General features: G+C 42.1%; 1 protein-coding gene across 1 annotated transcript in view; it reads left to right on the forward strand.

Moving 5' to 3' along the window:
• Nucleotides 1–1,979: 1,979 nt before the first annotated feature.
• The window catches only part of helz2 (helicase with zinc finger 2), a 59,855-nt gene continuing 41,327 nt past the window's right edge, over nt 1,980–20,507 (forward strand). Inside the window, exon 1 of the mRNA XM_008119597.3 lies at nt 1,980–2,172. The gene's annotated coding sequence lies outside the window, so the exon portion shown is untranslated. The remainder of the gene's footprint in view (nt 2,173–20,507) is intronic.

The raw sequence follows: 20,507 nt of genomic DNA on the forward strand, positions 1-20,507 counted from the left end.
TAGAGGGTTTTTTTTTGGGGGGGGGGGGAGGTTGACCCTGGATTTCAGGAGTTATAGTTCACCTACATCCAGAGAGCTCTCTGAACCCACCATGATGGATCTGGACCAAACCTGGTACACAGACCCATTATGGCCAACTTTGAATATTGGTAGGGTTTGGGAGGAATTGACCTTGATTTTTGGGAGTTATAGTTCACTTTAGAGGCCCCTGGTGACACAATGTGTTAAAGCACTGAGCTGCTGAATTTGCAGACTACAAGGTCCCAGGTTCAAATCCCAGGAGCAGAGCGAGCACCCGCTGTTAGCCCCAGCTCCTGCCAACCTTGCAGTTTGAAAACATGCAAATGTGAGTAGATCAATAGGTACTCCTCTGGCAGGAAGGTAACGGTGCTCCATGCAGTCATGCCGGCCACATGACCTTGGAGGTGTCTACGGACAACGCCGGCTCTTTGGCTTAGAAATGGAGATGAGCACCAACACCCAGAGTCGGTCACGACTGGACTTAACATCAGGGGAAACCTTTACCTTTACCTTTAGTTCGCTTTTACTCAGAGAGCACTGTGAACCCAACCAATGATGGATCTGGACCAAACTTGGCATACAAACCCAACTTGGCCAAGGAATACTTGCAGTGTTTGGGGAGAATTGACCCAGAATGATGGAAGTTGTAGTTCACCCACGTTGTTATACTTTTTCTAATGGGACCATTTATAAAACCCACACGCAAACAATGACTACTTCTAATATTTATCATTATAAAAGGCTATTGGGCATCACTGGTTAATTAAGCTAGTGAAAAGGTGTCTTAAGGAAGAGGGAGCAGGCTTCCTTTTTCTGCTCTGTAGACTAGGACTCATTGGAGCCATGTGTTCACCTTACAGGAAAGGAGATTCTATTGAACATTAGGAAGACCTTCCTGATCGCAAGAAGAAGAGCTGTTCAACAGTGGAACTCACTGCCCTGGAGTGTGGTGGAGGCTCCTTTTTTGGAGGCTTTTAAACAGAAGGTGGATGGCCATCTGTCAGGGATGCTTTGATTGTGTATGGCAGGACTACATGGCCCATGGCCATAAGGGCTGGAATAATCACAGCAACCTACAATATTGGGTGGCTATGAGTTATCCTGGTGGCACAGTGCGTTAAAACGCTGAGCTGCTGAACTTGCAGACCAAAAGGTCCCAGATTCAAATCCGGGGAGTGGAATGACCGCCCGCTGTTAGCCCCAGCTCCTGCCAACCTAGCAGTTCGAAAACATGCAAATGTGAGTAGATCAATAGGTACCGCTCTGGCGGGAAGGTAACGGTGCTCGATGCAGTCATGCCGGCCACATGACCTTGGAGGTGTCTACGGACAACGCCGGTTCTTTGGCTTAGAAATGGAGATGAGCACCAACCCCCAGGGTCGGACACAATTGGTCTTAATGTCAGGGGAAAACCTTTACCTTTACCTATGAGTTATCCGGGCCATGTTCCAGAAACATTCTCTCCTGATGTTTCTCCCTCATCTGTGGCAGGCATCCTCGGAGGTTATGAGGTCTGTTGGAAACTAGGCAAGTGGGGTTTATATATCTGTGGAATAATGTCCAGGGTGGGAGAAAGAACTCGTGTCTGTTGGAGGCAAGTGTGAATGTTGCAATTGGCCACCTTGATCAGCACTGAATAGCCTTGCAGCTTCAAAGCTTGGCTGCCTCCTGCCTGGGGAATAATGTCCAGGGTGGGAAAAGGAACTCTTGTCTATCTTTTTGGTAACTTGAGGACTGTCTGCAGTTTAAGAACCAGGTTGTATTTAATCAGGTTGCAAAATGCGACTTTGATGAACTTTAGCAAGTGCCTCACCAAGAGTGTGGATGCAGGGATGCATGCAAGCGATGCCTGGCTTAGGCTGCTTGTGGGCGGGCCCCACTCTTCCTCTTCCTCCTCCTCCTCCTCCTCCTGCGTGGGGCTGGCACTTTCCTCGTCCGCCTCCTGATGTAACTTCCGAGGCGCGATGCCCGAGCTTTTGGGGGCGGTCCCAGGCCGGGAAACCGAAACTCTCTCCCGGCTTTGAAAGCTCCCTCCTTTTGCCGCTCCATCCTCACTTCTGCAACTTCAGCCTAGAGAAAGCATCTCCCACGCAGGACGGAGCCACGCGGGAAACAGGAGACCAGAGCCGGAGGGAAAAAGCAGGCTGGCCGGTAAGAAAGAACCTTTGCAAGAGCGGGAAAGACGGGGGAATTCCCACGTGCAGCGCCTTCCACTTAAATCGGGGACTATTTCCTCCGACACGCGTGGGGAAGCCTTCCTTCCTCTATCGATCGCCTCTGGAATAAATATGTCGGGTTTTCTGACCCAACACGCGTGGGGAAGCATTCCCACGCTCATCTCTTTTGATCCGAGTGGAATCTCGCGTGGAAATCCACTCCTGGATTGACTTGAAAGAGGCTTCTTTGGAACTCTTTCCGATCAGGACTCTACCACACGCGTGGGATTGGAATGCCTTCCAAATTCCCACGCGTTCCACTTTCACCCGTGTCAAACCTGACCCTGATTGATCCTCATTTTATCCCCTGATAGAAGAGAGTGTATCCACCCGTGTTTTTTTGGGGTGTGTGTGTGTGTGTGAAATACTTCTGCTGCAAGCCAAGACTCTTCAGTGCCTTCTCCCCTTCCTCCATAGTAGTTAAAGTGGTGCAAAACTGCATTAATTCGGCAGTGTGGATGCAAATCCAGACAAAAACACTCCCCAGAATAGGGACTAAGTCAGGCATGGGCAAACTTGGGCCCTCCAGGTGTTTTGGACTTCAACTCCCACCATTCCTAACAGCCTACCGGCTGTTAGGAATGGTGGGAGTTGAAGTCCAAAACACCTGGAGGGCCCAAGTTTGTCCATACCTGTTATAACAGCTTGAAATATTGTTTTGGTGGTTTGCCTATATTGTACTTGCACCAAGTCCATGGAGATGGATGTGTGTTGAGGATGAGATGGAGCCAGAGCCCAAAAGTAGGGAAAAAGAGGAAAAATTAAGATTAGGAGCATCGTCCAGCTCCCCAGATTGTCATAATATTGACTAAAGTTGAGATATCTTTCATCAATTAGTCACAAATGGCTAAGGGACGCCAAATAGCTAACTAACAAAACTATGACTCAGAAACCCAATCAGAAAAGGTGTGATTGTTGTGAGCCTTCAGAGTCATTGTTGGGTTTTTAAAGTGAAACTATTCTGGGGTTTTTCTAGGGCTGAGAGAGTGTGACTCACCCTAGAGGTTTCCCTGGAAGAGCAGGGATTTGAACCCTGGTCTCCAGAGTTATAGGGTGACCTAGGCATGAGCAAACTCCGGCCCTCCAGGTGTTTTGGACTTCAACTCCCACAATTCCTAACAGCCAGTAGGAACTGTGAATATTGCTGTCGATCACCATGATTAGCATTCAGTGCTCTTTCAGCTTCAAAGCCTGTCTGCTTCATGCCTGGGGAATCCTTTGTTGGGAGGTGTTGGCTGGCCTTGATTGCTTCTAGTCCAGAATTCCCCTGTTTTCTGACTACATAGAAAAGCCATTGAAATCCACACGCATGTGGGCAATTTCCAACAGAAAGGAGGAAACCATGAAAGTGAACAAAATCTGTCTACCAGTATTTAAAAACTCTAAAACCGGGACAGTAAATAAAAAGCAACATTCAGAAAACAGTGTTAACCTCCCAACAAAGGATTTCCTCAGGCGGGAACAGCCAGGCTTTGAATCTGCAAGGCTATTCAATGCTAATCAAGCTGGCCATTTGCAACATTCGCAGTTGCCTCCAACAGACAAGAGTTCTTTCTCCCACCCTGGACATTATTTCACAGATATATAAACCCCACTTGCTTAGTTTCCAATAGACCTCACAACCTCTTGACATAGATGTGGGCGAAACATCAGGAGAGAATGCTTCTGGAACATGGCCATACAAGTGGGAAAACTCAGAGCAACCCAGCAATTAGAATTCTTCTCTAGAAGGATCTTTCCCAGAACTACATCCATTTCCTATCACTGAGATGCAACACAGCTCATAATAATAATAATAATAATAATAATAATAATAATAATAATAATAATAATTATTATTATTATTATTATTAAATAATTATTATTATTATTATTATGGGAGTTGGAAGTCCAAAACACCTGGAGGGCCCAAGTTTGCCCATGCCTGCTTTACCAAAGAGTTCTGTTACTTCACTAAATTACAGCACCCATGATCCCATACCACTGAGCCACTGTGGTTAAAGTGGTGTCAAACTCCATTCATTCTACAATGTAGATGAAAATCACACACGTCCCAATGGTTAATCTTATTTGATTGAATCTTGCCAGGAAAAGAAAAAAAAACTGTGATAAGCATCAGCAAATGTAAGAATGAATCCATTGGCTGCAGGGCAAATTTCTTACAGTATCTACAGCCCTATCTACGCTTCCATAAAATGCAGATTCGAACTGCGTTATATGGCATTATATGTAGATCTCGCCTTCAGTTCTCATTTGTTATGGGTGAGATATGTTTCCATTGCTTTCCCAGGCTCTAGGGTTTGGAGGAGGGCGAATTCAACTTGAAAGCGGATAGCAAGAGTGTGTCAGATGTTCACAGGCTGTAGATATAAACGAGGTGCATCAATTTAATGCAGTTTGACACCACTTTTACTGCCATGGCTCAATGCTATGGAGTCCTGGGAGTTGTAGTTTGATGAGGCACCAGAACTCTTTGGCAGAGATGGCAAAAACCTTGCAAACTGCAGCTGTTGGTGATGTTTGTGTTTGTTTTTCCAAGCTTTCTTGTTTTGGTCCTCTGCACATCTGTTGACATTATACTTCTGATCAGCCACACACTTTTGTTGCATCTCTTAGTCCCAGAAAGCTCAGTCTTGTTTTTTTTTTGTGATGCCACTGGAACTTGACACTCATTTTATTTTTTATTCGGGGGTTTTCCAGACAGACAATCTGTTTAGGGATGGGCCGGGTTGCCAGGTGATGCTTTTATTTACAGCCAGGTGAGATTTGCATCTGGCAACATAAATTGTGACAAGTCTTATTTGATTCAGAAAGGCTTGGTGCATCCGTTGATACAAACACTTTTGAAAAGGAACACACATTTTAGTGAATATTAGCATTGGGTTGCTGTGAGTTTTCCGGGCTGTAAGTTTTCCAGAAGCATTCCCTCCTGATGTTTCACCCACATCGATGGCAGACATCCTCAGAGGTTGTGAGATCTATTGGAAACTAGGAAAGTGGGGTTTATATCTGTGAAATTTCCAGGGTGGGAGAAAGAACTCTTGTCTATTTGAGGCAAGTGTGAATGTTGCAATTGGTCACCTTTATTTGTATTCATAAACCTTGCAGCCTCAAAGCCTGGCTCCTTCCTGCTTGGGGCAATCCTTTGTTGGGAGGTGTTAGCTGGGTTGTTGTATGTTTTCCAGGCTGTATGGCCATATTCCAGAAGTATTCTCTCCTGACATTTTGCCCACATCTATGGCAGGTGTTAGCTGGCCTTGATTGTTTCCTGTCTGGATTCCCCCAGGCATGAAGCAGCCAGGCTTTGAAGCTGCAAGGCTATTCAGTGCTAATCAAGGTGGCCAATTGCTACATTCACACTTGCCTGAAACAGGCATGAGTTCTTTCTCCCACCTTGGACCTTCCACTGATATATAAACCCCATTTGCCTAGTTTACAACAGACCTCACAACCTCTTAAGATGCCTTCCATAGATGTGGGTGAAACGTCAGGAAAGAATGCTTCTGGAACATGGCCACCGTAAAACTCCAGAAAGCTCAGTAACCCAGTGATTCTGGCCATGAAAGACGTTGACAACACAATATTAATATTAATATCCTGCTTTTTCTCTCTCAGAGGAGGCTCAGACCTGCTTTATCTGCTTTAAACTGGATTATACGGCAGTGTAGACTCATATAATCCGGTTCAAATCAGATCTTTGATAATCTGGATTATATGGTAGTGTAGAAGCAGGCCTCAAAGCAACTAACTAAAAATCATAAAAAGCATTTAGACTTGTTTAGTACTTTTGTACGGGGACACTAAACAGCCAACGCACTGCAAAAAAATAATTACACATTTGACAAAAAAAACCAGACAGTGATCAATGGAAGTGGTCATAATTATAATAGGTTATTCAGGTTTAATGCCGTTGACTTTCTTTCTCTTGCGCAACCATGATGCCACGCTGGCACTCTTCGTGATTGCTGCAAGAGGCGAAAATGGCGACTCGTCTGAAACCGTACCTCTGTTTTGCTATTTCCGGTGTTTTTCCCAATCCATCTCAAGATTCTATTGGAAAGAAAACATAACTATGTTGAGCATTGAGTTGCTACTATTGTTTTAAACAATATTTCCGTATCGCCTCCCCACCCTGACGCAGTTAAGTAACAGAGAACCAAGTAAAATAATACAGAGATGAAATAAACACATTAAAGTGCCATCTTAAACCTCCTCTAAAAACAATCCTAGAATTGAGTTTTGGAAAGAGTTTAAAAAACAGCAACTTCATACACTGATTGCAGTGCGGAAGAGAGTTCCACTAGTGCAGGCATGGGCAAACTTGGGCCCTCCAGGTGTTTTGGACTTCAACTCCCACCATTCCTAACAGCCTACCGGCTCTTAGGAATGGTGGGAGTTGAAGTCCAAAACACCTGGAGGGCCCAAGTTGGCCCATGCCTGCACTAGAGCTAAATAGCAATGGCATCTTATCATCTTGACCTCATGCTCCCTTTAACCAAATTCATAATACGTTTCTTAATTTTCCAAGTACCAGAAGACCTTTATCTTTGGAGGTTTTGAAACAGAGGCCAGACGGGCATCTTTTAGGACTGCTTTGGTTGTGTATTCCTGCAGGGCATAATGGGGTTGGACTAGATGGCCTTTGGAGCTCCTTTTAAGATTTTGTGTTTTTACTCTTTTGTAGGGTCAACAGAATTATTTAGAATGCTATGTTTTAGCAGTTCGAAAACATGCAAATGTGAGTAGATCAATAGGAAGGAAGGTAACGGTGCTCCATGCAGTCATGCCGGCCACATGACCTTGGAGGTGTCTACGGACAACGCCGGCTCTTAGGCTTAGAAATGGAGATGAGCACCAACCCCCAGACTCAGACACAACTAGATTTAATGTCAGGGGGAAATCTTTACCTATGTTTTTTCTAAGAATGACAAAATAATGTAGTTGCGGTGAGAAACGGCCAACCAAACTTTGCTTGTTGTTTCCTTGTTGTTTGCTTTCAAGTTGATTCAGACTTATGGTGATCCTAAGGTCTCATCTACACTGTAGAATGAATGCTGCGTAGTGGCACTTTCACTGCCGTGGCTCGATGTAATGGGATCTTAGTAATTGTAGTTTCACAAAGCCTTCAGCCTTCTTTACCAAAGAGACAACTCCTAGGATTCCATAGCATTGAGCCATGGTGTCAAACTGTGTTAATTCTACAGTGTAGATGCACCGTAAGGCATATATACTACTATCACAGAGTTTGTTCAGAAGAAGGTTAACTTTTTTTTTCCTCTGACCGTTCTTCCCTATGTGTTGTCGAAGGCTTTCATGGCCGGAATCACTGGCTTGCTGTGAGTTTTCCGGGCTGTATAACCATATTCCAGAAGCATTCTCTCCTGATGTTTCACCCACATCTGCAGCAGGCATCCTCAGAGGTTGTGAGGTCTGTTGGAAACTAGGCAAGTGGGGTTTATATATCTGTGGAAGATCCTAAGAATGTCTCCCAGGCAGGAAGCACCTAGGCTTTGAAACTATAAGACTATTCAATGCTAATCAAGGTGGCCAATTGCAACATTCCCACTTGCCTCCCAACAGACAAGAGTTCTTTCTTTCTTTCTCCCACCCTGGACATTATTCCACAGGTTTATAAACCCCACTTGTCTAGTTTCCATCGGACCTCACGATCTCTGAGGATGCCTGCCATAGATGTGGGCGAAACGCCAGGAGAGAATGCTTCAGGAACATGGCCATACAACCCGGAAAACTCACAGCAATCCAGTTCTTCTCTACTTGAGTGAATACAAACAATTTGCATTGTAAGTATCTGAAGTCCTGTCTCCATTATTAAAATACTTGCAAAGTATGTCCTGCCAGGGATTGACTAATGTTGTTGGACTTTAGAGGCGATGAATGTTGTTCTCCACAAAGAAGCAGGTCGTTTCCTCTGTTTTGAATGAGTCAGTGGGTGGAGACCATGCAGTCAGAGACCACTTTAACTACCATGGCTCAATACTATGCAATCCTGGGAGTTGTAGTTTTGCAAGGTCTTTTGGCACCCTTGCCAAATAGTGCTGGTGCCTAAGCAAAACTATGGTGCATCTATACCAGGCATGGGCAAGCTCTGGCCCTCCAGGTGTTCTGGACTACAACTCCCACCATTCCTAACAGCCGGTAGGCTGTTAGGAATGGTGGGAGTTGAAGTCCAAAACACCTGGAGGGCCCAAGTTTGCCCATGCCTGGTGTAGATCCATCCTTGGGCTGGATCTGCACCTCCATATAATCCAATTTCTGAGTCTACACTGCCATATAATCCAGCTCAAAGCACATAATCTGGGATGGGAAACTGGATTATGTGGAAGTGTAGATCCAGCCTTGGTCATCCACAACTCTTCTTGCAAACCCAAGAGAGATCCAACTCAATCAAACAACTAACACCACTTAACAAATCTTCACCTTTGGGACAAAACGCCACCACAAATCAACTATCTCTGGGTTTCGTTTTGCGGCGGGGCTTATCTTCTCTGTTTGTTCTATCTGCCTTTTGCAAACAGGAGTTTGGTGTGTCATCTCTTTTGCAATTTGCATGCCTGGCTGCCCATCTGAGCCATCGATAGTGAGAAAATGAAACTTAAAAAAGCAGACTCGGACTCGGTCAGATTGTGAGATGTTACAGCTGGGTTGGGAGCTGGAAAGGAGCGTGAGGGAAACATCTACACTGGACACTTAACGTAGTTTGGTGCTACTTTTAATAGTCATGGCTCCATGTTATGGGATCCGGGGAGTTGTAGCTTGCATTTTTCGACAGAGAAGGCTTTTCAAACTACAACTCATATAGCATTGAGCCATGATAGTGAAAGTGTTGTTGAACTGCCTTCATTTGATTGCCTTCACAGACCCTGAGAGGACTAACCTATTATGATCAGAACTTAGAACATTTTCTTTTTTCAAGAGTAATTTGTTGTTTATTTGTTCAGTTGCTTCCAACTCTTCATGACCTCATGGACCAGTCCACACCAGAGCTCCCTGTCGGCCGTGGCCACCCCCAGCTCCTTCAAGATCAAACCAGTCCCTTCAAGGATAGCATCCATCCGTCTTGCCCTTGGTCGGCCTCTCTTCCTTTTTCCTTCCATATTCCCCAGCATCATGATCTTTTCCAAGCTTTCCTGTCTTCTCATGATGTATCCAAAGTACTCCATCTTTGCCTCTAATATCCTTCCCTACAGGGAATAGTCGGGCATTATTTCCTTTGCGGATGGACTGGTTGGATCTTCTTGCCAAGGTCCAAGGCACTCTCAGGATTTTCCTCCAGCACCAGAGTTCAAAAGCGTCTCTCTTCCTTCGCTCAGCCTTCCTTATGGTCCAGCTCTCACATCCATAGGTTACTATGGGGAATACCATTGCTTTGACTATGCGGACCTTCGTTGCCAGTGTGATGTCTCTACTCTTAACTATTTTATCAATATTAGTCCTTGCTCTCCTCCCAAGAAGGAAACGTCTTCTGATTTCCTGGCTGCAGTCTCCATCTGTAGTAACCTTTGTGCCTAGAAATACAAAGTCTGTCACTTCATGTTTTCTCCTTCTATTTGCCAGTCATCAATCAGTCTGGTTGCCATCATCTTGGTGTTTTTGATGTTGAACTGCAACCCAGCTTTTGCACTTTCTTTCACCTTGGTGATAAGGCTCCTCAGCACCACCTCACTTTGAGCCATCAAAGTGGTATCATCTGCATATCTAAGATTGTTAATGTGTCTTCCAGCGATTTTAACTCCAGCCTTGGATTCGTCAATCCGTGGATGCTCAAGACCCATTGTATAGACCATGCATGGGCAAACTTGGGCTCTCCAGGTGTTTTGGACTTCAAGTCCCACCATTCCTAACAGCCTCAGGCCCCTTCCTTTTCCCCCTCCGCCGCTTAAGCGGCGGAGGGGGAAAAGGAAGGGGCCTGAGGCTGTTAGGAATGGTGGGACTTGAAGTCCAAAACACCTGGAGAGCCCAAGCTTGCACCATGCCTGTTCTATAGTGTAGATGCCACCAGAGTGTCATAATTTATGAGTTCTTCCATTGCTGAGCTGTGCCGAGGTGGCTTTGGGGTCCAGAGGATAGAAGATGTTTCAAATGCAGCCCTCGCCGTGTTGAGACTTGTAAATACTAGGATTGTAAATATTTAGAAGCTCTCGTCTGACATTCTGCAAACAATCTGGATGATTCACCTTTTGTTAGGAGTCAACAAACAGTCATTGTTCCACTCCGTCCACTCTGCCTTTTGTTGGTTTGCCGGAACCACTTCTCTGCGATGATGGGTTTGGCCGGTCTGAAAGCGGATCCCATGCAAAACAGATCTCCTGGCTTTAGAAACAAAGGGTTTTGTGGCTTCACCTCCACCCACTCATTCCCTGGCTGGCTCTCTGAGTCATGGGTCCAAGCATTGTATCTTGACTCACAAGCCCTTGATGTTTCCTGATTTATGTTTTGAGGGTGGAGCACCAGATAGCGCTTGGCCTCAGCAAAGTTAAAATCCCAACATCCCACGTCTACACTGTAGAATTCATTCAGTTTGACTCCACTTTAACTGCCATGGCATCCTGGGAGTTATTGGTGCCTCACTAAACTACAATTTCCAGCATTCCATAGCATTGAGCCATGGCAGTTAAACTGGTGTCAGACTGCATTAACTCTACAGTGTAAATGCATTTTAGGTTCTCCAGTGCTTTTCTATGATATTCTTCCTGCCCAGTAGCATTGGGGGACCTAAATGATGTGCTTTCATCCCCAGTATAATCAAAATACAGGGTTATCTATTATCCACAGTTTCAGGTATCCATGAGAAATCTTGGACCACATTTCCCAGATATGCGGGTCGTACTAAGTAAAGGTAAAGGTTTTCCCCTGACATGAAGTCTAGTCGTGTCCAACTGGGGGTTGGTGCTCATCTCCATTTCTTAGCCGAAGAGCCGGCGTTGTCCATAGACATCTCCAAGGTCATGTGGCCGGCATGGCTGCGTGGAGTGCCATTACCTTCCCACCAGAGCGGTACCTATTGATCTACTCTACTCAAACTGCTAGGTTGGTAGAAGCTGGGGCTAACAGTGGGTGCTCACTCCGCTCCCCGGATTTAAACCTGCAACCTTTTGGTCCGCAAGTTCAGCAGCTCAGCATTTTAACACGCTGTGCCATCGGGGGTCGTAACATATTTGTATTTATCTTTGTTATAATAATTACAATACGCAAATCCCCCACTAGGATTTATTTAATTGCATTTTGAAAAGATTAATTTATGGCGTGTTTAATATTATTGTGGTCATTCCAGTTCAGTTAGGATTGAGAAGTTATTCATTACGGAATAAATAAAATGTGCTATAGGATGGTTTTCATTGTACTCTGTAATCATTTTTAATTTCAGATCAATTTGGAAAGTCATAAGCTTAATTACCTTAGGCTGATAGAGCGGCGAAGACAGTAGCAGCAGAAGCAAAAGCAATAAATTAGATTTCCTTTTCCAATTGACTAATGAAATAAACACTTTGGAATATTTGCAGAACCAGAGTTTTGGCTTGACTCATAATTGGTGAGAACATTGACTAGGTCGGTAGTTGCACAGAGTTGTCGGATTGTGTTTTCTTTTAATTTCATTTCATTTTTCCTGGTGTTCATGGGGGGATAGCACTTTGTCCCCCTCTGATAACAGTTACTCATAACTCTCCATGACCTTGGAACTACAACACTAATTATTTTTATTAATTTAAGAATCTGCAACAGACATAAGACAGCAAAAACTATCCATAGGAGGAGCTATAGTCATTGAGTATCCCTTATCTATTTTTTTTTTTGTTGGTGGGCAGGAAAAGAGATTTACTTGTAAATTGTTTTTATTGGTGAAATTTCTCATCAGACAAACAAACAATTAGACATATAAACATTCACCGTAAATCAGTATGATAATAATACAATAACCACGTGAAGGGCGAGTGAAAGACAAACAAACATAAAAACAAGAAGAGAACAAAAACAACAGGAACAGGAAAAGAAAAAAAAAAGGGGGGGGGAGGGGGTTGTGAAGGGGTGTATGATAGAACTTCCATTTATGATTCTTCTTATATTATTCCTAATCAGACATAGTTTATTTGTATTTTTTTCCTTAAATAGTCCTCAAGATAAGTCCAGTCAGTGGTTTTCATTGGTGCTCCATTCATTCTTTTGATCAGAAAGGATAATTGGTCCATATTTTTGATTTCCAATAGTTTTTCTAACCATAATTCTTTTGTAGGCGTTTCTGTGGATTTCCAGAGTCTTGCGATCACGAGTCTTGCTGCAGTAATAAAAAGGGTGAAAAGTTTGTCTATATTGGGGTCAATTTTATCCCTAGGGTCGTATAGGCCTAATAAGAGTAGTTCTGGTTTTTTGACAAATTTGGTTTTCAATATTATATTTGATTCCTCCAAAATTCCAGTCCAAAATTTTTCTAGTTTCTTACATTTCCACCACATGTGGAAGTAGGAGCCTGTATGGATTTTACATCTCCAACATTTATTATTTGTATTTTTATACATTTGGCCAATCTTTTTTGGTGTTAAATACCACCTATGTAAGAGTTTAAGCCAATTCTCCTTCAGGTCTGCAGAATATGTATACTTAATTTTTTATTCCAAATGGATTCCCACTCATACATCTGAATAGGTCTTTCTATATTTCTAGCCCATAATACCATTGCATTTGTTACCGTCACTGTTTCTGTGTCCCAGGTCAATAAATTGTTGTACATTATACTTATATTTTTCTTATTTGTAAGAATAAATTTATCCCAGAAACCCTGCTCTTGATCGAACCCCACCAAATTGTCTCTTCTGTAGGCCTCTTTGATTTGAAAATACTGGTACCAGGACACGTTTCTATTTATTTCTTGTATTGTTACTAGTTCCTTCAGTTTTGGGTTTTTTTTTATCATTTTCTATAATTAGCAGTTCTCTATAAGTGGGCCAATTTCTCCAACCTAATAATCTTCTGTGGTCAGCTTCTACAGGAGATAACCATAGTGGAGTTTTAGTATGAAAACGGCACTTATACTTGTCCCATATTCTGAAGAGGGCAGATCTTATGAAGTGATTGCCAAATTGTTTCTCTATTTTCGTTTTTCCATACCATAGGTATCCGTGCCAGCCTTTTCTTAATTCATGTCCTTCCAAATTTAAAATCTTGATTTTTTGTAGTTTAACCCAATCTTTTAACCAACATAGGGCACACGCATCATGATATAATTTGAGGTCTGGTACACCAAATCCACCTTGCGTTTTCTGTGAGATCATAGTGCTGTATTTTATCCTAGCTTTTTTATTCTTCCAAATGAATCTCATAATTTCTTTTTGCCAATCTTTAAATAATTTTGTGCTTCTTATGATTGGTATGTTTTGAAAAAGGTAAAGTAATTTGGGAAGGATGTTCATTTTTGTTACTGCTATACGTCCCAATAATGAGACATTTAAATTTTTCCATTTTTCCAGATCCCCTTTAATTTCCTTCCACTTCCTAGTGTAATTTAAATCTAGTAATTGGTTATTTTTTGCTGATATCCAGATCCCTAAATATTTTATTTTGGCTGGTGTTTCCATGCCTGAGATTTCTTGTAACTCTTTTTGCTTCCTTTTGGACATATTTTTAGTAAGGATCATTGTTTTCTTTTTATTAATTTTAAGGCCTGCAACCCTTCCGAATTCTTCAATTTTCGCAGTCCACTTTTGAATGTTTTGAATTGGGTTCTCTATGATACAGATAACATCATCGGCAAAGGCACGGTACTTGTAATCCTGTTTATCTAATCTAATACCTTGTAAGTTTGTGTCCTTTTGGATTGCTTTCAACAGAATCTCTAACGCCATAATAAATATTAACGGGGACAGGGGACAGCCCTGTCTTGTTCCCTTATTGATTTTGATTTTATTCGTCTCTTGCCCATTGATAAGTATTTTCGCCCATTGAACATCATAAATACTATTTATGCCATTTTGAATTTGTGCACCTAGATCTAATTCTTGAAACAGCAATTTAAAAAAAGTCCAATTCAAGTTATCAAAGGCTTTCTCTGCATCCACAGAGAGAAAACCTACTTCTCTTTGATTATGTTGTTCATAAAATTCCAATGCGTCAATAATTGTTCTTACATTATCTTTGATGGATCTAGAGGGGAGGAAGCCTGTTTGATCTTCTCCTATCCATCCCTCCAAGAATTCTTTCAATCTATTTGCTAGGATTTTTGTAAAGATCTTGTAATCGGTATTTAAAAGCGATATGGGTCTATAATTCCTAACCTCGGATAGATCTACACTTTCTTTAGGTATCATTGTTATTGTGGCCTCCTTCCATGATTCTGGGATGACTTGAGTTTGTAATGCCTGATTCATCAATTTTTTTAGGAATGAAGTTACTTCTGATTGTTCTAATTTGTAAAAGCCTGCTATGAAGCCGTCCGGACCTGGCGTTTTATTACTGTCAAGACTTCTTATTGCCATAAGGATTTCTTTTTCTGCTATCTCCCTGTTGAGGTCAAGTCTTTGCTCGTCTGTTATTTTGTCCAATTTCTGTTTCCCTAAGTATTCTGTTATATTCTCCGGATTAATATTGTCTTTGGAGTATAGGTACTCATAATATTTTTGAAAAGCCTCACTTATTTCTTTATCTGAATTTACTATTTTTCCCTCCGTTTTAATTTTCATAATCTGTTTATTTTGTTTTTTCTTTCTTATTAACCTGGCTAGCCACTTCCCTGGTTTGTTTGCGTTTTCAAACGCTTGTTGCTTGACCCATTTTATTTGTTTGGCGACTTCTTCTAGGTCCCATCTTTCCTTCATTTTTACCAGGAGCGCTAAATTCCTTTTTATTTCTTGATTTTTGGGGTTGGCTTTCAATTCTTTTTCTTTTTCCTCAATTTCTTTATTTAACCTAACCCGCTCTAAATCTTTTTGCCTTCTTTTGCTCGAATTTAATTGTATAAGAAATCCTCTTGCTACTGCTTTGTACGCATCCCACACAATTTGGGAGCTTGTTTCACCGTTATCATTTATACTAAAGTATTCCTTAGTCATCGCTTTGATTTTGATAATATCCTGCTCCTTTTTAAGTAAGTTTTCGTTTAGCCTCCATTTTTTTTGAACATACTTCTTATTTATAATCATTATTAATGGGCAGTGGTCTGATAGATCCCTAGCCAATATATCTATATTAGATATTGCTGTCAATAGTGATTTAGAGGTCCAGATCATGTCGATTCTGGACCATGCTTGGTGCCTGTTTGAGAAGTGTGTATAATCTTTTCTCTTGGGATTTAATTCTCTCCATGGGTCTATTAAGTCATATTCTTCTTTTAGTGCTATAAGATTTTTCGGCAAGGATGGTGTTACCTTCACTCTCTTGGTTCTATTTGTTTTGTCTAGTTCTACGTCTAATACTCCATTGAAATCACCGAGGAGTATTATATGATCGAATTCTGAATTATTAATATTTTCTGTCAGAGTTTTAGTAAATTTTGATTTAGGGCCATTAGGTGCATAAATGTTACATATTAAAAAAATTTCCTTTTCAAAGTCTATAGTTACTGCAATTACCCTACCCTCATTATCCTTAAATGTTTCTTTGGCTGGAAACTTATCGTCTACATATAAGACAACTCCTCTTTTCTTTACATTGTCTGCCGCAATGAAAGATTGGCCTAGATAACCCTTATTCAGTAGCTTAACATGCTTAAGATCTATATGCGTTTCTTGTATTGCTATTATGTTGTATTTTTCTTTTCTTAATTTATTAAATAATCTATTCCGCTTATTAGGTGAATTAAGCCCATTAACATTGTTGGAAAAGCATTTCAATTGACAACTAACTTTACTCATCTCTATGGGTCTCTTCATCTTCTTTTGGTCCATCCACCTCTGAGTCCTCTTGGTCGGTATTCAAATCCAGTTCAGCCACTGTTGCATCCTTATATTTCGGTGATTCGAACCTTCTTTTCTTGGTTTCTTTAGGGTTTTTACCGCTACCTGATGACAATGATGGCCTATTTATATTTACATCTTTCTTAAGCATTCTGAAAAAGTCTTTAGCCTCTTCTTCCGTGGTTATCCAGATTTTGTCTTCTTTGTATGTTGCCATTAGGCCTTCATATTTCTCCCATCTGTATTTAATTTGTCTCTTCTTAAGTTCGTCTGTGAGGAAATAATACTTCCTTCTTCTGTTTAACGTTGATTTTGGGTATTCTTTTAAGATAATCACTTTCCTCTCCTTGTACCAGATTGGGTTTCGCGCATTTCTTCTAGGGACTTCATCACGTGTAGTTTTTTTTGGAAATGTACAATAACATCCTTAACTACTTTGTTTTTTCTTGGTGTAGTTGGACTGCACTCTGTAGACTATCGATCTGCCCACATGCTTCCTGCTCAGTACACTGCAAAAGCTGGGCTGTTAGTTGGGTTATCACCCATCCTATATCTTCCTTTTCTTCTTCTTGCACATTTCTGTATCTCAGCTGAAATTCCAGGGCCTGGTACTCCAGTCTTTCTTGCATTTTTTCCAGTTTTGATCCCTTTTCTTCCATGATCTCAATCTTTTCTTGCAGTTTACTTTGCGTTTTATCATTCGTCCTGTTTGCTATTTTTAGATCACTAATGTCATTAGAGTTTTTTATAATTTCTTTCTTCATTGCACCGATCTCCTCTCTCCATTCTTTCTTTAGATCTGCCATTTCTTCTTGAAATGATTTATATTGCAGGTCCTGTTTTTTGGCCATCGTTTGAACCTCATTTTGCAATAGGTCCTGTTTCTCTGAGATTTTCCTAATCTCCATCAAGATATCTTTTAGACTCCCCTCCTCTGGAAGTGAGGACCTCCTTACGTTTATTCTGGAGTCCATTCTATCTTTCTCAACTTTCCATTTAGGGATTGCCATTGCTTCGAGTTATATAGCTCAATGAATGCTATTCACTGATTGTGGGGGGTAGTCCAAGATGGTCACTTAATATTTTAGCCTGTCACGTTTATACCAACTAGGATTTATAGCTATTAGTCATACAGATATGGCAGGGGCTCTCCGTTCTCTTCCCCCTGTATGTGGCTGGTAGTAAGTGGTCCTCACAGTTGATTATAAGTGGTCTCCGCCGCTATTCTAGCCCTCAGCAAGCACTACTGGTTTAGGACTGAGTTGAGGTCTCCTTGGTTCCTTTTCCCTTATCGCTCTCCCTTCTGATCAGACCTATCCGTTCTGCCTTTTATCCGCTCCCCCTCTACTTCAATCCACGATACCTTGCTCTGGGAGCAGCGCCTGAGTTTATTTATTTTTGTTTCCCTTTTTGGTCAGGACTGTATTGGTGATTACACTGCGCCTCGTTAAGAGATGTCCTCCCGGAACACTTGCCCGTTCTGTAGGTTCCCTTCTGTCCCTTCCGGTTCTTTAGCGGTTGCATCAGAATCTGCTTCCTGTAGTTTGTTTAAAGAAGGGAACCCCCTAGACACAACAACATGGCGCCAAGGACATCTATCCTTCCCAAGGTAATACCCTTCCCTTGTGAGAGCTCTTCTTCTCGACCACCGTAACTTCCGCCTATGGGCTTTCTTCCATCGGTTCTTTTCCTCTCGTCTGGCGGGGCAGCTACCTGGGGTTATTTTATTTTATTTATATCTCTATTTCTTAGTTTGTTAGTCAGATAGTTAGAAAGTTGCTCAGCCCGTTACTCCGTTGCACGATAGATGTTTATAGCCGCCAGCCCACCAAATTGCCGTGGCCACTGACTATTAAATACAGATCGTTTTTTCGAGTTGTTCGGCTTAAGGTAGCACTCGGCTTACCTTTTATTCTCGCTTCTACAAGTATGCCGTGACTAGGCAGACAGATAGTACGGTTGATTTCCCCGCTTCCCGCTTGTCGACCCGCCGGTCTTGGACCTCCAGACCCACTAGACCCTTACCCTTGAGGGGCAAGGTTCGTTGGGGCCGTCGGAGGTGACCAAAGGTACCGGCGTCTCTTCCCAATTCGATCCCTGGGAGGAGAGGGAGCTGCAGCTCTACCTGGTCAGACTTGCGGTTGGTTCCCTCAGAGCACTGAAGGGACCCAGCCTGTCGCCATTGCCACGCCACCGGAAGTCCGAGTATCCCTTATCTAAAATGCTTTCGGAACAGAAGTGTTTTGGAATTCAGACTTCTTTTGGATTTTGGAATACCTGTATTTGCATCTGCGTACATCATGAGATATCTTGAAGATAGGGCCCAGGTACACCATACATTCATTTATGTTTTATATAGTATACATTTTATACACAGAACCTGGAGGTCTTTTTATACAGAACATTTTTGTGTATCATATCTTGGAGAGGGGTAAGGTAAAGGAAAAGGTTTTTCCCTGATGTTAAGTCCAGTCGTGACCGACTCTGCTCATCTCCATTTCTAAGCTGAAGAGCAGGCGTTGTCCATTAACACCTCCAAGGTCATGTGGCCGGCATGACTGCATGGAGCACCGTTACCTTTCCTTTGGAGCGGTACCTATTGATCTACTCACATTTGCATGTTTTCGAACTGCTAGGTTGGCAGAAGCTGGGGCTAACAGCGGGAGCTTACTCCGCTCCCAGGATTTGAACCTTGGGACCCCAGTGTAAACACAGATTTGGGGATTTTGGGTGGGGGGAGTGTAATATCTGTATCTGCATATACATACGTAATGAAATATCTTAGGATCCAAGTCCAAACCCAAAGTTTATTTATGTTTCATGTACACCTTACAAACCTAGCTCATGGCTCACTTCAAATGGTATTTTTAATAATTTGTGCATGAAACATTTACATGCTTTGAACCATCAGAAATCTTCGGGATTTTGCAATTTCAGATAAGAAATGTTCAACCTGTACTCCACCTCTCCTTGCACACACAAACACTATAAGGAGCAAATAAGTTGGTCCAACCAACTGGGAGATGTGATGGTACTCAGTTTGTATTGCTTTTCCTGTGCAGAGGTAAAACGTAGCCTAAAGATCTTATAAAATCAAAATTCCTATGATGGGCAGCAATGGAATTGGTGACAGTGGATGCCTCTTTGGGCCACCTGGAATCCTTTTTCCGGGGGTTGCATGCAGCCCGCAGGCCAAATATTGTTCAGGTCTGCACTAACTCCATGTTTAGATACGGATAACACTGATTCTTAATTAAGCTCTGGGTCTCTTAAGAAGAAATTGTTACGGGATAGGTATGTGACTTCTAGTTTTCCAATCACACACTCACTGGAAACGCTTGCCACAGAGGCAAGCAAAAAACATAAGAGTCCATACAAAGCAAGTAGCAGTTTTGCTCAGTTAATCAGTTTATAAACACAATGTCTGACCTTTTTAGTATACTGTTTAGAAAACTCACAAATTCAGGTTTCATTCAAAATATCAGGAGGCTTTAATCTTGACACTTTGCACTATTTACAAATGTACCCAGATCAGGATCCTCTGATCCACAATCAAAAGATTAGCAGATACAGATATACTCATGATGAGGTTCACATGCAAGAGACACATGCAAGAAACACAGGCAAGAGAGCATTTCCTCTCTTCTTTTATAGCCACCTGCTGACTTGTCATCAGAAAGGGACAAATGAATGATGCAACCCTTTGTGATGAACGTCACATGATCATGACTGGTCTAAATTCTTGTTATCGTATTACTGTTTTATCTTTTGTATATTGCGAATTGTATTTATGTTATTATTTTTGCTCAGTTATGCTGTTCGGGCCTTGCCCCATGTAAGCCGCCCTGAGTCCCCGTGGGGAGATGGTGGCGGGGTAGAAATGAAGTTTTATTATTTATTTATTTATTTATTTATTTATTTATTTATTTATTTCTGCCTACCACTTAGGTATGTTATCATTACCTATTTAGTCATTCCACAGTTATCACATGTCCATCAGAACTGTATTTTACACATAGACTAAATGCTGGTGCATTTCTATCTAACAGAAATCGAGGCACAAAAAATTTGGCGACGGTAAGAGGTTTCTTCCTGCCAACCTAGCAGTTTGAAAACATGCCAATGTGAGTAGATCAATAGGTACCACTCTGGCGGGAAGGTAACGGCGCTCCATGAAGTCATGCCAGCTACATGACCTTGGAGGTGTCTACGGACAACGCCGGCTCTTCGGCTTAGAAATGGAGATGAGCACCAACCCCCAAAGTCAGACATGACTGGACTTAATGTCAGGGGAAACCTTTACCTTTTACTTTTAAAAGAGGTTTCTGAACATCATCTAGTGGCTGTTTTAGACATTTACACAAACCTT

This window comes from Anolis carolinensis, chromosome 4, assembly GCF_035594765.1.
Source record: "Anolis carolinensis isolate JA03-04 chromosome 4, rAnoCar3.1.pri, whole genome shotgun sequence".
Taxonomy (NCBI): Eukaryota; Metazoa; Chordata; class Lepidosauria; order Squamata; family Dactyloidae; genus Anolis; species Anolis carolinensis.